Here is a 12343-nt window from a genome sequence, read left to right as displayed (position 1 = left end):
TTCTCTGGGCACACACTGCTGTTTTCACCCTCCCAGGGTAAGAGCATTCCTCTTCCTGTATTTAATTCAGGCAATCAATATAAACTGAAAGTTGGAGAAATGGAACAAAGCTACTTTAGGCAGGTGACTTGAGCTGCAGTGCACCATACATGCTTACACACCTCACTTATGCCATAGATCCACATATCCTCCTAATCTGGTGATCCCATCTCTCCCCATCACATGTCTGTGGTGATGCCTATTTAAGCCCCGGCATCCACCTGTAGGTTCCAGGGAAATGCTTACTCCTCACTCCCCAGTTTCTTATGTGTGTGGAGCCATGAGCTTAAAGTCTAGATGCCAGGGTTTTTGTGTGGGTGATGTGCTACAGCTAACAGATTTCAATGTTTAAACAGTCCAGTCTAGTGTGAAAGCTTATCAGGCACCAAGCTTGTGCAAAGCAGCATTTCTACTAACATTATACGGTGAGGGGCAATATTACTGTGATAGTTTTCCTTCATGTTTCGGCCATATACTCTTAACCATCCTTTAAACATAGCATAGGAGTAATAATTCCCCAAAGTTATCCTCAGTGGTTCAGAAATACTACATGAATTACTGTAAAACATTGATATTGAACAGTACTATTTTGGCCCATGGGGTTCAATTCAATTTTATTTATATAGCGCCAAATCACAACAAAAGTCGCCTCAAGGCGCTTTATATTGTACAGTAGATAGCACAATAATAAATACAGAGAAAAACCCAACAATCATATGACCCCCTATGAGCAAGCACTTTGGCGACAGTGGGAAGGAAAACTCCCTTTAACAGGAAGAAACCTCCGGCAGAACCAGGCTCAGGGAGGCGGCCATCTGCTGCGACCGGTTGGGGTGAAAGAAGGAAAACAGGATGAAAGACATGCTGTGGAAGAGAGACAGAGATTAATAACAGATATGATTCGATGCAGAGAGGTCTATTAACACATAGTGAGTGAGAAAGGTGACTGGAAAGGAAAAACTCAATGCATCATGGGAATCCCCAGCAGCCTACGTCTATTGCAGCATAACTAAGGGAGGATTCAGGGTCACCTGGTCCAGCCCTAACTATATGCTTTAGCAAAAAGGAAAGTTTTAAGCCTAATCTTGAAAGTAGAGATAGTGTCTGTCTCCCGAATCCAAACTGGAAGCTGGTTCCACAGAAGAGGGGCCTGAAAACTGAAGGCTCTCCCTCCCATTCTACTTTTAAATACTCTAGGAACAACAAGTAGGCCTGCAGAGCGAGAGCGAAGTGCTCTAATAGGGTGATATGGCACTACAAGGTCATTAAGATAAGATGGGGCCTGATTATTTAAGACCTTGTATGTGAGGAGCAGGATTTTGAATTCAATTCTGGATTTAACAGGAAGCCAATGAAGGGAAGCCAATACAGGATATATATGCTCTCTCTTTCTAGTCCCTGTCAGTACCCTTGCTGCAGCATTTTGGATCAGCTGAAGGCTTTTCAGCGAGTTTTTAGGACATCCTGATAATAAAGAATTACAGTAGTCCAGCCTGGAAGTAATAAATGCATGAACTAGTTTTTCAGCGTCACTCTGAGACAGAATATTTCTAATTTTAGAGATGTTGCGCGAATGGAAGAAAGCAGTCTTACATAGTTGTTTAATATGTGCGTTGAAGGACATGTCCTGGTCAAAAATGACTCCAAGGTTCCTCACAGCATTACTGGAAGGTAATGCCATCCAGAGTAAGAATCTGGTTAGATACCATATTTCTAAGATTTTCAGGGCCGAGTACAATAACCTCAGTTTTATCTGAAATAAGAAGCAGAAAGTTAGCGGTCATCCAGGTCTTTATGTCTTTAAGACATTCCTGCAGTTTAACTAATTGGTGGGTGTTCATGGACAGATAGAGCTGCGTGTCATTTGCATAGCAGTGAAAATTTATGCTATGTCTTCTAATGATCCTGCCTAGGGGAAGCATGTATAATGTAAATAGAATTGGTCCTAGCACTGAACCCTGTGGAACACCATAATTGACCTTAGTGTGTGAAGAGGACTCTCCATTTACTTGAACAAATTGGAGTCTATTAGATAGATATGATACAAACCACTGCAGCACAGTACCTGTAATACCTACAGCATGTTGTCTGTGAAGGTTCTCAGTCATCCAGGTCATCGTAGTCGCTTTTCTTTGCAAATTCTTTTGCCTTCAGCATGTTCTAATCGCTCTAATAGGATATTATGATCAACAGTACCAAACGCAGCACTAAGGTCTAGCAGGACAAGCACAGAGATAAGTCCACTGTCAGAGGCCATAAGGAGATCATTTGTAACCTTCACTAAAGCTGTTTCTGTGCTGTGATGAGCTCTGAAACCTGACTGAAACTCTTCAAATAAGCCATTCCTCTGCAGATGATCTGTTAGCTGTTTGACAACTACTCTTTCAAGGATTTTTGATATGAAAGGAAGGTTGGAGATTGGCCTGTAATTAGCTAAGACAGTTGGGTCTAGAGATGGCTTTTTAAGTAAAGGTTTAACTACAGCCACCTTGAAGGCCTGTGGTACATAGCCGATTATTAGAGATAGGTTGATCATATTTAAGATTGAAGAATTAATTAATGGCAGGACTTCTTTGAGCAGTTTTGTAGGAATGAGGTCTAAAAGACACGTTGATGGTTTGGAGGAATTAATTATTGAAGTTAAATCAGAAAGATCAATTGGAGAAAAAGAGTCTAACTTAACATCAATGGTACTAAAAGTAGCTGTAGATAATATTACATCTGTGGGATGATTATTGGTAATTTTTTCTCTAATGATAAAAATTTTATTTGTGAAGAAGTTCATGAAGTCATTACTAGTTAACGTTAAAGGGATTGTTGGCTCAGTAGAGCTCTGACTTTTTGTCAGCCTGGCTACAGTGCTGAAGAGAAACCTGGGGTTGTTCTTATTTTCTTCAATCAGTGACGAATAGTAAGATGTTCTGGCTTTGCGGAGGGCTTTCTTATAAAGCAGCAAACTATTTCTCCAGGCTAAATGATGATCCTCTAAATTTGTGACACGCCATTTCCTCTCCAGCTTACGAGTTATCTCCTTTAGGCTACGTGTTTGAGAATTATACCACGGAGTCAGGGACTTTGGATTTGAGGCCTTAGTTTTCACAGGAGCTACAGTATCCAGAGTCGTACGCAGTGAGGAGGTAAAATTATTAACAAGATAATCGACTTCTGTTGGAGTAGCGTTCAGATAGCTGCTCTGCTCTATGTTGGTACAGGGCATTGAAGATGATAACAGTGGGTGGATTATATTCTTAAACTTAGTTACAGCACTTTCAGAAAGACATCTACTTTGATAAAGTCTACTCTCCACTGCTGTGTAATCAATTATTGTAAATGTAAATGTTATCAGGAAATGATCAGACAGGAGAGGGTTTTCAGGAAACACTGTTAAATGTTCAGTTTCTATGCCATATGTTAAAACAAGATCTAGAGTGTGATTAAAGTGGTGGGTGGGTTCTTTTACATGTTGAGAGAAGCCAATTGAGTCTAATAACAGATTAAATGCGATGTTGAGGCTGTCATTTTAGCATCTACATGGATGTTAAAATCACCCACAATAATTATTTTATCTGAGCTGAGCACTAAATCAGATAAAAGTCTGAGAAATCAGAGAGAAACTCTGTGTAAGGCCCAGGTGGACGATAGATAATAACAAGTAAGACTGGTTTCTGAGTTTTACAGCTGGGGTGGACAAGGCTAAGCATCAGGCTTTCAAATGAATTAAAAGTCTGTCTTGGTCTTTCGTTAATTAATGGGCTGGTGTGAAAAATTGCTGCCACACCGCCCCCTCGGCCTGTGCTTCGAGGTTTCTGGTAGTTAGAATGACTCGGGGGTGTTGATTCATTTAAACTAACATAATCATCCGGCTGCAACCAGGTTTCTGTAAGGCAGAGTAAATCGATTTGTTGATCAATTATTAAGTCATGTACTAACAGAGACTTGGAGGAGAGAGACCTAATATTTAATAATCCACATTTCACTGTTTTACTCTTTGGTTCAGATGTGGATACTGTATTGTTCTTTCTTTGTGATTTTTTATGTGTAAGTTGTTTATTGCTGGTTTTTGGTTTGTTTTTTGTCCTTTTGGGAGCTGACACAGTCTCAGTGGAGATGGGTTTTTGGGGGGGTAGCAGGAGGAGAGAAGCTGCAGAGAGGCGTGTAAGACTGCAACTCTGCTTCCTGGTCCCAACTCTGGATAGTCATATTTTGGGGGGTTTAATAAATTGGTCCATATTTCTAGAAATGAGAGCTGCTCCATCCAAAGTGGGATGGATGCCGTCTCTCCTAACAAGACCAGGTTTCCTCCAGAAGGTTTGCCAATTATCTGTGAAGCCCACATCGTTTCTGGGACACCACTCAGACAGCCAGCAATTTAAGGAGAACATGCGGCTAAACATGTCACTCCTGGTCTGATTGGGGAGGGGACCAGAGAAAAAAAACTACAGGGTTGATTCATACAGCTAACATACAGAGTTTACATCTATTCCAGGAAAAAAATGACAACAAGTTTGGTTTTAAAAAGTAATTCCACTCCATTTTTCAACTTAGGAGGCAAAGGTCCAGTGAAGACAAACATTTCTAATTTTCAAGTCACACTTTGGCCTCTCAGCACAACACACAGTACGGTATTCATTTTAATTTAGTTTAGATGATATAGCGCCAAGTCACAAAAGCCAGGGCACTTCATATACTATATTTGTTTTATTGAAGTTGATTTATTCTACTGTGTAACTTTCTATTTTTTAAATATTTATTAGAACAAAGTTTTGTAGAATTATCAAGTGTTAAGTTTTCAGTCTATGAGCTAATTCAGAATATTCAGAAAAATATTCAACTGCTTCATCAGTTTTCCAAGTCATATCTGCCACCACATTTCAAGTGATCTCATCTAAACATGTCCAAAGTTTTAGTCCAGTAATTAGGAAAAAAAGAGCATTCTAAGCATGTGCTGTACAAAAATATATGACAATATGAACATTGTCATGTCAAGCTGTTCATTTAACTGTATCAAGTATGTAGCTAAATATTACAGAATATTACAGTAAAATGAATATACAGCAAGTGTCCTTAACTTCTGAGCTTCAGTCATCCATCAGTTTGTTTACTTCCAAATGTTGTTTAGCAGATACAAGGTCTGGTGACATTGGGGATAATTTTGCTGAATGGCTTGATATATAGTTTACCCTACTGTATGTGTGATCATGAAATGTAACTTTAGTTTCTTCTTCTTCTAAAAAAAAAAAAGGTAAATGTCAGTAATAATGTAAAGAAAAATGTAAAAAAGCTAAAGCGGCTAGCCTTTGGACCACTGTCATCCTCAGGAATGGTTCAGTATATCATAAGCCAAGCCCTGATTTTAGGCTTTACCTAATACCCCAATCCCAACCTTATACAGGAACCATCTGGAAACCTGCACTCTGAGAGCTATGCAAACTGAGAGCTGAGAGCTATGTAAACTATGGTGCACTTTTTAGAGACAGTGTATGGAACAGAGGCAAGTGAATGTTTCTGCATCGAGGCATTAAACTCAGCCATGCAAGACAGTAAAAACTAGAGCACATATCTGACACATTAAAAAAAAATAAAAATAGGGATGTGTTAAAAACGTATGCTACTCGAGTTCCATAAAAATGACAGCCTGTGCCTGAAGAGAGAGCGGCTTGTGAAAGTTGGAGATAGTAATGGTGGAGTGGTTGGCAGCAGATAGGAGGGGTTGATATAGAAGAGAGGAGGAGGAGGTGGTGGTGGTGGTGGGGTCACAGTGGTTCTATTCAATCCCTAAGACAACACCACACAGAATGATAGACTCCTCTGAATTGTTTGTTGCTCATGGGCCATTCTCCCTGCTGTCTCCCTCAATGGCACCCTTAGCCGCACATGAGAGACTCTCACAGGTACCAAAAAGACTGTGTGTGTGTGTGTGTGTGTGTGTGTGTGTGTGTGTGTGTGTGTGTGTGTGTGTGTGTGAGTGAAGGGTGGGGTGGGATGGGGTGGTGGAGGTGGGGTTGTATTTTAGAGATAAAGCCTTCTAGTCCTATGGTTGATTGCTCCACTATAGACACTCACTCAGTGGCTCTGAAAGGCTCCCTCAGACGCCAGTGAATAAACTCTTACTCTTACGCATCCATACATCACCCCTCCCTCCACCTCTCCTCCACCCTTCTGTTCTGGCAGATCCACCCCCTCCACTCTCCCACTTTGAATTTTCCGGCGATTTGAGCACAACCCCTGAAACCGTCCTCCCTCCAAAAAGTTTCCACACTTCTCCAAGAAAAAGAGTCTTTTCTCCCGACCTTCTCATGCTTACAAATGTTCACAACTCTCACAAAGAGTCACAGCTATTTGGAAAGTCATCATTTCCATATTGACCACTGCAAGCACAATGCTGCTATTTGGATATTCATTACTTATCAGACATATCAAAAACCATTATGTTTTTAATCTCTGACATGTGTATAGATGATATCAAATTAGGCCTTTGATAGTTGTGCTTGTTGGCATTACCATCCACTTTATATTGCTCTTAGATTTATAGCTAGCTTCAGATCGCTGATAACATGAAATAATCACACCTGGTAGGCAGATGTAATGCCGGGCATCTTGGTTTGGCATTACCAGGAAATAGCTGTCATCTTCCTTCCTGCTGACTTTTGAAAGAGACAGATGTTGAAATGCTGAGGTTGTACTGGCAAGCTAACCATTACCCTGCATCTCTAAAAGGCCCTAGTTAGCGCTGTTGTGGTGTCTGTCAGCAGGTTCCTGGCTGCAGGAAGTATCACACTGACATTTACTGACACAGCAGGATTAGCTGGCTATTTACCCCAACTGGTAAGTGGGAATTTACTTAATACATTAGTACGTTGTCAGATTTAAAAAAAAAAAACAACAACAACAAAAACCCCTCTGTTTGTTAGTTGAGTAATCCTATAATCAAGGAAATTGTTGGTCATTTTTGTTAGCTCATCCATTTTCCTAAAAGAGATCATGTTTGGGGGTTTTATGCAAATTTGTGGAAAGGCTGAATCCTTTTTTTCCTTCTTAAATTAACTGGTTCAAAAATGTAAAAGTGGATTTTCTATTCTCTATAAACTTATATCTTCAAATTCAGATTCTATCTGCAAAGGACAAGATTTTTTGGTACTTGATCCTTTCAGGCTTCCATCTTTAGTCACAGTCCTTGTGGCCAGTTGCATTCGAACAGGTGTTACTTGCATGCATGCAAAAGGTCGATGTGCATGAAAACCATAAGCTATTATTTGATCTGCATTTTTTATCAACTTTTAAATAATTTATCTGTAGTTGTAAATAATAATGATCATGAAACACCCTACATGAACCAGTATATATTAGTATATATTGACTTTTTTGGAGAAAAATGTTAATGATGATGATGGTTCAGCATTACTTCTAATAAAGTACACTTTCACTGCTGCTGAAGGAAATGCTATGGGATAAGGCATGAAATGGAATTTTTATTATTATTGCTATCATTGTGTAGGTTATTGTATTTGGCAGAGTCAAATGGAAGAAAAGGTCAAATGGATATTTTTAACTGCTGCTCAGTTCCCATGTAGCCATCTCTCAGGAGTGTAGAATGGTGCAGTGAAGATGAACAGGGAGTCACTGTGTCCTCAAAGACCTGGGTGGTGAGGCTTTCCACACACTGGTTTGATTGACACTGTCTATCACGGGCAATGAACTCTACTCTAGTTGTTTTGGGGGGGTTTTAATTCCCCTCCCACGCCCAGGTTTCATCCATAGCGAACTTTACAGTTATTTATACATTTTATTTGTTTGGCTGACACTTTATACAAACTTGCATTTCCCCACTTAAGCCCCTGACATCCCAGCCACTGTCATCTATTTACATTTTATAACCTTTATATGTAAAGCCCGGTGGCTTGGGGAGCTGATTGTTGCCTCCTTATGGTGCTGCTTGGTTTAAGCCATTCAAATTCAGCCTCGGTGGTGGAGGTGCAAGGCTTTGCATATTCCCGAGTCCTCAGAGACTTTAGCCCAGGCAGGCCTACCTTTGTTTGCACCTCAGCCTGTGGACCTCAGGGAGTTCTTTGCTCTGATCAGGCCTCCATTTAAACAAGTTAAACAAAAACAACATTTAATCCAACCAGGTTCCCTCAATCCAAGATTTATTTGCAAGCTGTTACCCTTCTGCTCCTGGTGCGATGGCAAATGTTAATTCCTTGGGTCATTAGATTGTTTCCTAAGCTGCACATTTACCGCTAAAGAATGTAAAAGAAAATCCAGTTTACCTGCTTTTTAAATTTTAAAACCAAAGTTTGTGCTTTAAGAGTAATATTTCCAAATTGATAGTAAGGATTGTATTCATTTCCTTTTTTCTTTTCTGAAAGCACACCAACTGTTCGGCTGTCCCCCCCCCACAGTTATTTTTCTCTTGAATGACACATTCAAGCACTTCAAAATCTTCTTTTACAATAGATCTAATATTGGCTGCTCTTCAGCCCTCTCCTTTGCTTCTTGTTTCAATCGTCTCATACACTTGTGAGGAAGTATGGCTAAATTAGTCTGCTTAGGGAGAGGAGAATTGCCTTAATTAAAACTTCATCCTCCAAATGTCCAAATCCCCGCGCTCTGCTTTATTCTTCTCCTCTCATCCTCTTTCCTCCTCCACAGCCGCGTCTCACCAAGCAGACAGAAGGGGGACATCGTTGACTTGCACTCCAAGCCTTTCACTTATTTACCAGCCTCAATAGAAATCCCCCCCACATTAGATACAATGACCTTGCAAATTAAAGGAATGACTGTCCAGATTAAATCAAGCAAGGCAGCTCCATGCCAGAAGCTCAGCTCTCAGTCTGAGCTTAGCCTGCTCTCGTCTCACTGCCCCCCTTCTTCCAACTCTTCAGTCTCCCTCATAAGCAAGAGGTGAGCGGAGAAAGTGAATGGAGTTTTTTTTCCTTTGGTCCTTGAGATGCTACTTCTTGCTAATTAACTGGTGCTCTTTGTCATCTCCTCTGTGAGTATGGAGGACATAGGAAGGACTGAATAGTTTCTCTCAACTGGCCTTTGCAACTGTCTCTTGCTCTCTTCATTCTGCTGTCATTGTCTGACGTTGCAACAGTGAATGAATTGCCCTTATTAATTAGTTTTTTGCACACCATTGAAATGTTTGGAAGGAATCGGTTTCTTACTGTGAACATTTTTGTGCTGTCTGGTCATTAAAAATAAATTTCAAAGTGTGTGTGTGTGTTTGTGTGTGTGTGTGTGCAGTCTCTTTGCATGTGAATAGAGCTGTGATCCTTGGACTCAGGAGATGGCCTATCATAGCCTGTCATCTTTAATCCTTGAATTATTGCCCCCAGTTCAATGAATGGTGTAAAATTGGAACATATGTGTCATTATTCTGTAAGTCTTTCATTATATTGTGATTGCCAGTCTGTTGTTTTATCCCAGCCTGTTTTCACAGGCCATCGCTCACAAGCTACAAATGTCTCACGCAGCAGTCATCATTTGCAAATAATGTCTTTTCTTCTTTTCATCAAACATGCAGAAAATTCAGTTTCTCGGATTCCATGAATTATCACTGCCGCTCTGCTTCAAGGAGTTGCATGAGTATAAAACTATGCATCTGCTTCTAACAACAAATGGTAGCTATAATTTCCCATCCATGTGCTTGGATCTTGGATATAATTGGAGATCAGGCTGGGCTGGACTTTTTGGACACATGTCGTAAAGCTAATGCAACTGGATTCCCTGACTGTGACACTGAGATTTGCTGCTCCCTTGATCAATTATCCTTGCCTTGTCCCACTGTATCAACACTATAGTAAAAAGTCTGTAAAGATCCATCAAACTGTAGATATAAAGACAAGACAGTGGGAAAATGTTCAAGGACACAGTGGTCATGGATAATAGCTGGAATCACACTCTGCCTCATGAAAATCAAGTAGAACAACTGAAGCTATAATCTGTGCCTGTGTGGAGCAGGGCAAACAATAGGTCATTCTCTGTTTTTATGTCTTTTGTGTTCCCAAAACATGAAGATGAGTTGTAAGAGCAGGTCGAGTTCCTTGCATCCTTGACCCATTGCGTAGTTTTGAAAGGGTGGCGTCTCTTCTTCAAGCTTTACCTCAAGAGATTTTTGAAGGCAAGTGAAAGTTTCACATTCCTCCTCTGCAATTTGTTGTCTTTGGAGTGGACTCTCTCTCGGTCCATTGTTCTCTTCTTGACCTCAAGCGCCTTATCGTTTGGGACTGCAGAGCAGAGGTCACTCTGCAATAGGTGACCCTTCCCCCTGCTGCCTTCATTCCACTATTGTACAAGAGTATAAGAAGTACAAGAGGTCTCTAGGAAGACTCTTCAACTAAAGATAATATACAAAGTACTCTGAGATATACCTCAATACAGCTTTGAACAACTTGAAATAGGAAATGAATGAAAATGTCGAAGATTCAGAGGAATCGCAACAAAGCCAGAGACTTAAGCAGTCTCCCATAATGTTTGTAAAAGCTTTAAGAAATAAAGCTTTTAACCCTGCATCCTAGTCGTGAGTTTAAATAATGCAATTCTGACAAATCGATGTGAAAATTGCATAAAACAAAAACCTTGAATCTGGGTATATTGTGCAATTTATTTCACATTAAGTTGAAACAGCTTAGAGCTCAACATGGCTGCTAAACCTGAAGAAAGAGGAAGAGTGAAGAAGAAAGGAGATTTTGAAAGGAACTGAAGAGTGATGGTTTGGTGAACTGACAAGCAGAAAAGAGGCGTTAAAGAGCTACGGGAGCAGAGGTCAGCTCACCTAGAGCCTATTAGATTCCCCCATAATGCAATGATGGGATAAATTATCAGTCACACTGAGAATAAGAACCAGCACAGGCCAGTGGTTCCAAATGGCTGCATGTGACTTTGAGATGCAAGACTTTGACTGCTCCAGGACTCCGATTGAGGTGCGGGGGGTCCGCTGTGTGGAAAGTCAGTAAGACCACATTACTACCAACTGTTATACCTAAAGACCCTGACTGCCCCGATGGTCATCATGCCTCACAGAGTTTCAACAGGCTAAATGGACCGACGGGAGGTTCACATCCGGGTTGAAGGGAACTGCAGCTCCCTTGTTATCAAACCACCACCTCATATCATGTCCCACAGAACCATGTGGTTCAAATATCAACAGATATTTGATATACTTTGAGTAATAACCAGTGTAAACTAAACATTGGATAATATTATACAGTATGGTAGCTACTGTTACAAATGGTCTTGTTTTGGCAGTACGGAATAGGAAAGAAACAATAATACTGACACATATTTGGCTCCAAGTTTGTGTTGCAACTAAACGTTGCTAAAGTCCTCAGTTAGCATTTTTCATATTGTTTATTTTTGACTTAATAGATTCTGTGCATTATAAGCTCTCAGATGTGACATTTTAACTTTGTTTCCCAGTGAGCAGTTAAAAACCCAAAGATGAGTGAAAAAAAAGAATGAAATAAAAGGAGCAACAAGCTTTAAATTACTTAAATTTAGCTTAAATTTAGCTAGCTAGCTTGCTTAGCAAATGTCATCCCATCATTCCACTTTAATATATGCCTCTTTTGTGGTAAGCTATAAATAATGCAAGAATTTCTCTTAAAAAAAAGGAATGGAGACTTTTTGATGGGTTGTTCATTAGTAGATACGAGGCCTAGTTAGCAGCTAGCAACATCTGCCAAATTAGCAACAACCCTAATAATGCAAAACTTTAAGGCTTAATAATCTGAATTGAGTTGTATAAAATGAGTTTTGTTTTTGTTTTTTCTTTTGGCTAGTATTTGTGATTATTTCCACTGTAAGGTCAGACATTTCAGTATGGGGAATATACAGAGGCTGCTTTTAAAGCTAGCTTCAATTGGCCTTTGGAGAAAGACTGGTTTGATTTTGTTTTTCATTCATTTTTAATGAATTCCACTTAGTGAACACTCTCAAATAAATCCTGAAAGTGAGCATTTTAACAATTTAATCATATAAATTGGGCTTAAGGATGGAGACAAAGCAGTGTATTTTTTAAAACTATAATCCTGGGCTAAATTCAACACCAGCCCAGGCAATGAGGAAAAAAAGCATTTCTGTACCATTATTGACTTTAACAGAAAATTAAAATAAAAAAAATAGAACAGTGTTTCAGGCAAAAATAACTGAATGTTACATTTCTTTGTACATGTTCTTTTATGACAATAAATAGCAAACCTTTGGTCCTGACAATATTTTTCTCTCAATGTAAAAGAAGATAAGTGGAAAATGCTAAATGTTCTGTTGTTTTCTTGTTGATCTTCAATTAATCATGAGGCCA

Source organism: Oreochromis aureus, linkage group 1 (genome assembly GCF_013358895.1).
Source record: "Oreochromis aureus strain Israel breed Guangdong linkage group 1, ZZ_aureus, whole genome shotgun sequence".
Taxonomy (NCBI): Eukaryota; Metazoa; Chordata; class Actinopteri; order Cichliformes; family Cichlidae; genus Oreochromis; species Oreochromis aureus.
This window is presented reverse-complemented; position numbering follows the sequence as displayed.